Raw genomic sequence first — 6000 nt, 5'->3', positions numbered from 1 at the left:
GAAACTTTCAGACCTTAAAAATATATCAAGTTGAGACCGTCAATTCTTCAAGTGCTGTTTGCTTGGTGTGAAATCACAAGAGCACAAAACTATTCTGATCTAATTGCAAAGCACATTTTAAGTGAGTTCTTTTACCTTTGATTAGAATCAGACAAAAAGAAGTTCCACCATTATCGGAAATGACATAATTAAAAGCTCCTCCAATATAATTAAGAGTCTTCATGCCTAGATTAAATGAAATTTATTTCCTGGTGAAAGTACTCAAATCTAGAAAGCAAAGCGGTCAAGGGAAAAGAAAATTAAATTAAAATAACCCCACCCTTCACAGGGCTCTTTTTTTCTTCACTCTGATTCCCAGTAAGGTATTACAAAGCTGCTAAGGTCTTCAAAAGGAACATTAAATTTGCTGTTGAGTATACTTAGCTCTTTTTTCCCCCTTTTTAGAAGAAAATGTATAAAATCCACAATGCTACAAGTAAGGCAATAAAAATAATTAAGAGAACAGTGAGTGTCATCCATACTATTGCATCATTAGCTACAGTATTCATGTATTTTCCTTTAAGAGAGATGTCTAATGGCTAGCACAGTGAATGCATTTGGGATCATAACAAAGTCTGATCCTGTGACCTCTGAGTATATGGCATTCCTTTAATTATTTCTCCTAGTAATCAGAATATGCCTTTTCCCTCCTCTAATAAAAAGCAAGCCAGTGTTGTAAGGCAGTCTTCTCCTCCCTTTCTCTTGAAAAACCAAACTCATCAAAACACAGTGTAATTTCTCTACCTCAGGCTAGACAATCCCTGTAGTTTTATGCCCTAATTCTTCATCCAGAACGTTTTGTCCATTGTCCTATATTTTGACATGAATATATTTTGTATTCTGTCAAAGATCAGTCAAGGTCTTCATACAGTATTTCAACACAATAAGTGAAAGGAGGCTACCTCAGGCCAGTATGTTTTCTTTTACTACATTTTTGCCAGAATCTCCTTTTTTGTTCAAAGATGGTCAAAACCAATATTTTTCCAAAGTGTTACAGTCTTTCCAAAGGAAAACCTTCAAGAACACACTCTGGAATGGGAGAAACCATTACCAAAATATAACAGATGTGCACGGTAGTTAAGGCATCTTTTTCTCCCCCACTTTCCACCTTCTCAGTAGAGCACAAATTATACATGCTTTTTCCTTGGAAATTTGCACTTCAAAAATATTTCTGCTTTTTATGAATGTTGCTGTCTTCAGATATTATTTGTTGAAATAAAAGAGAGGTTTCGTGCCTTCTTGTGTATTATGGAGTGATCTCGAATATTGTAGATTTTCAGAATCAATCACTTTTCTTATTAATCTCTTTTCCCTTTTAAGACATACATGGAAGACTTACAGGTTTTATGGAGTGTTGTGTATAGTTATGCATGGGCAGATTTATGTCAACAGTGATGTAAGTGTTCTGGGTTTCGATGCTTCTCATTTTTTTATCTTCAGTAAAATTTATAGCATCAGTTGACCTTTTTTAGCTCCAGTTAAATGTTATAATGAACTTGTGGGCATACATGTCTCTTGCATTGCAGCTGAGTTCTGCAAAGTATCTCACCCTTTTTTATGTATTGGTGAGTGTGCTTACCAGTGTACTTATAAGTCATTCAAGTCATTTTGATTCAGTCAGGAACTGAAATTCAAAAGAGAAATCCAAGAAAATTCATGGAATCATAGAATGGTTTGGGTTGGAAGGGACGTTAAAGATCATCTAGTTCCAACCCCCCTGACATGGGCAGGGACACCTCTCCACTAGACCAGGTTGCTCAAAGCCCCATCCAACCTGGCTTTGAACACTGCCAGGGAGGGGGCAGCCACAAATTCTCTGGGCACACCTGTTCCAGTGCCTCACCACCCTCACAGTAAAGAATTTCTTCCTGATATCTAATCTAAACCTACCCTCTTTCAGTTTAAAACGGTTGCCCCTCGTCCTATCACTACATGCCCTTGTAACAAGTCCCTCTCCAGCTTTCCTGTAGGCCCCTTCAGGTACTGGAAGGCTGCTATAAGGTCTCCTGGGAGCCTTGTCTTCTCCAGGCTGAACAGCCCCAGCTCTTTCAGCCTGTTTTCATAGGAGAGGTGTTCTAGCCCTCTGATCATCTTTGTGGCCCTCCTCTGGACTCACTCCAACAGCTTCATGTCCTTCTTATGTTGGGGGGCCCAGAGCTGGACACAGTACTCCAGGTGGGATCTCATGAGAGCGGAGTAGAGGTGGAGAATCAGCTCCCTCAACCTGCTGGCCATGCTGCTTTTGATGCAGCCCAGGATACCGTTGGCCTTCTGGGCTGCAAGCACACATTGGCTGGTCATGTTGAGCTTCTCATCAACCATCACCCCCAAGTCCTCCTCCTCAGGGCTGCTCTCAATCCATTCTCCACCCAGCTTGTATTTGTGCTTGGGATTGCCCTGACCCACATGCAGGACCTTGCACTTGGCCTTGTTGAACTTCATGCGGTTTGCACAGGCCCAGCTCTCAAGCCTGTCAAGGTCCCTCTGGATGGCATCCCTTCCCTCCAGTGTGTCCATGTCACTGACAAAGATGTTAAACAGCACCAGTCTCAATACCAACCCCTGAGGAACGCCACTCGTCACTAGTGTCCACTTGGACATCTAGCCATTGACCGCAACACTTTTTGTGTGACCATCCAGCCAATTCACCAAGAGCTGGTGCATCGCATGCACTTCTGTGCCTTCACAGGGCCAGGGATACACAGCATCCCTTCCCTGCCCTCTCAGCTCATATTGCCCCATCCCCTGGAGGTGATGGAAGCAGTTTAAACCATCCAGGTTAAATGCTGAAAGTGAGAAAGTGCATGGTCTCTCTAGGGTGAGCAAGCTCTGACTCCCCAAAACTGAAGTAATTTGTTTCTCACAACTCTTGGGCTTGAAAGGTTTGTGATGGAAAAGCTCAGAAAAGCAGAGCGTTTTCATTCTCACTTCCAAAATATGTCAAAAGCATTATATACTCTCTTCAGCCACTTTTATGTTAGCAAAAATGCTTACCTGTTGTGTTCCTCACTAGTGGCAGAGACAAAGAATAGAAACTTTCAACCCATATGATTTTTTTTCAAAATAAAAATTATTAATATCCAAGAACAAGGTTTATTATAAAATATTTACGAGTTGAAGTCATATCTATAGGTTCATACCTTTTTCTGTTTCACCAAATCTTTGTAGACACAAAAGGTAATGGAAAACAATCTTCTTTTTTTCTCTCTTCCATGGTAACATTTTATCACAAACTGAGCAGGAACAAAAATGAGACAAGCAGACAAAATAATTAGAAAGGAAACAGTTTGAGGTCCCTCTCTTCACAGAAACAAATTGTCTGTAGCTAATTCAAATTGCCTAAATTTCATGAAATTCATACCACAAGTCATTATCTATCGTCTCCTGGAAGGAATATTAATTTTCCTGGATTTGTGTTCCATTGTCTGAAAAATTGTCTGTGGTATTTTTTTAAACTAAAGTTGCTCATTTTGAATACCAAACAGAGAATACAGAGAGCAACAGTTTTACAAATGTGCAACGCAAATACCTTTGAAAATAATATTTTGGATTGTTAGCCTTCAGCTATCTCATTGTGGAGTGTGATCTGGTATATACTTATCTTTTACAGTTAAGAATATTCACATTTTTCCTTCCGTTATGATGGGATGACTTGGGTTATATTCCCAAGTGGAGCTATAAAGTAGTTGCAGAATGAATAATTTCCAGAGGTGACCTGTTAAAAACATACACAGACATAGCCTAGTTGAGTATTGATTCATTATTTCAATTATTTATTTTTGTCTCTAGTTTCAGAAGAATGTCATGTATGGGCTTAATATACCGACGGTATATTAGAATATTACAAACATTAAAATTAATAGTAAAATGTGAAAATATTAATATTTTAAAACATCAAATGTTTCTTTTTTACCAGTGGAAAACTATTATTTGTCAACCTTTATCTTTAAACCTAGGTTGGGTCAAACAGTCTATTTTCCCTCCTAAAACACAAAATCAACTAGGCCATGATTTGTTCTTCTAAATCAAAGCCAATATCAGATGTTCTTAATTGAGTTCCATTTTTTTAAAAAGTGTTTGGTGTTCAGCATTAAGGAGAAGTATTTGTTTTATTACATTTTTTCTTCTAAATAATTTGGCATTTACATCCTTTTCTCTTTTGACAGATACAAATGACACTAAAGTGAACAAACTTCTTACGTAAGTACTGAAGTTATACAAGACTTATTTTTTGTGAGAAAATTTGGGTCTCTCCAATGAATAGGGCATATATGTATACTTTAAGACACATTCAACCATTTCAGTCCAGCATAGTCCATTTTCTCAATTTGCACTATGCTCAGAGCAATTTCTAAAATATATGTGTATTTTTTTCAAAATAATGCAGCACTGATAGAGTAGGTAGTCGTGTTCCATTTATTTTTGCAATTTTCTTTTCTGTGTTTTCCACTGGGAAAATAGGACACACACACACGCACACATCCTCCAAAAGAAAAAAACAAGTAAAGATGTGAAGTTCACTTATTAAATGGAGTTCACTTATTAAATGAAGTTCACTTATTTTCACTGGAAACTGAAGAAATTCTGAATCCAGCTTTATCTTTCTGTGTGTATGTGATGTCTACTTGATCTACCACCTGTGTGCCACTCTACCTATGGATGGGATGGACTTATTTCTTCTCTGGTCTGAGGCTCTTCCAAGATTCTCCTGTAAGAAGAATAAATGATCTCCATCGGCTTCTGACCTGGGTCTTCTATAAAGGTGATTCAAATCAGAGCCTATAGGTTAAGGGAGTTTTATTTACTAAAAACATCCTTCGGGCTTTTTGTGGTATTCCTCCTCACAGCAGTTTGGTTGGAGATGCACTGTCCCAAATATGCAGGAAGATGCAGAGTGTACCGTTTTAATTAGACTACAGCTTCACCAGCATAACTCCCTGAGGAACTACCAACAATAATTCAGCCAGATGTCATTTTTCCCTAATTATTTTCACCTGACTTAAGGTCTCTGTCAGTCTTCAATTGTTTCTTTAGTTGGTTTCCAGTTCTCTGCAGGAATTCTCTGTTCCTCTTTTCGCTAAAACTGCTCTGTAAGAGTGAAATGAGAAGAAATTGTATTGTTTAGGTTTTTTGGACAGTATTAAGATGTGTTTTTCTCTTTCATATGGCTGAGCTGTTTGCCTCACTGGTGTGAGATATTTCTAACCTATCCTCCCTACCTGCCTAACTCAAGCCTGATTTGCAGGAGTAAAAATACTTCCAAAAACCAAAGCCTTCTTCCTTCCCTCCCCGACCTACACTATCGTGCCAGTTAAGTGAGAAAGCAAAAATTATTTCTTAGACTAAATGGCAATTCATTAACTATTCCCAAAACAGAACTATGTGCTTTACCTACCACTTGGAGGATAGAAGCTGACTGGGAGAGCAGCCTTACATAGATGAACAGCCATGTGATGCTGTACCTGGAATTATTGTACCCGAGCCCTGGCAGCCTGCTTAGGATCTCAGGAAGTGTCTTTGTTACTCCTGTCATTCTGTCACCTGCCATGAAAAGACCCCCTACCCTTTTTACCACTGGTCAAAACAAAGGAACCAAGTTATACTGGCTTTTCCTACTTGCATCCTGATGTAAAAAATGGTGAATCTGTGGCAATAATTTGTATTTCAATCATTTTTTCAAGCTGACTGTGATGATGTTTTCCATTAGCCAAGGTTTTTATAAGTATTTTTTTTTCTCTTGTATTGCCCTCATTTCTCTTGTACAAGTCTGATTTTTCATCTCTTACTTAACACTAAACTTCTCTGAGTTTGAGCCTGGAATGGTTATTCAAGCAATACCGGGTATTCAGGATACACTGGTTGTTTGATCAAGGACCATATTTGAAAGCAGGCATTTTAAATTCACTAAATCTAACAAAACTGTTCTATAGGGTCAGCCTTATGGAGCTTCCTGTTCTCCCA

Source organism: Nyctibius grandis, chromosome 6 (genome assembly GCF_013368605.1).
Source record: "Nyctibius grandis isolate bNycGra1 chromosome 6, bNycGra1.pri, whole genome shotgun sequence".
Classification (NCBI taxonomy): domain Eukaryota; kingdom Metazoa; phylum Chordata; class Aves; order Nyctibiiformes; family Nyctibiidae; genus Nyctibius; species Nyctibius grandis.
The sequence above is the reverse complement of the archived record's forward strand: the minus strand, read 5'-3'. Positions refer to the sequence as shown.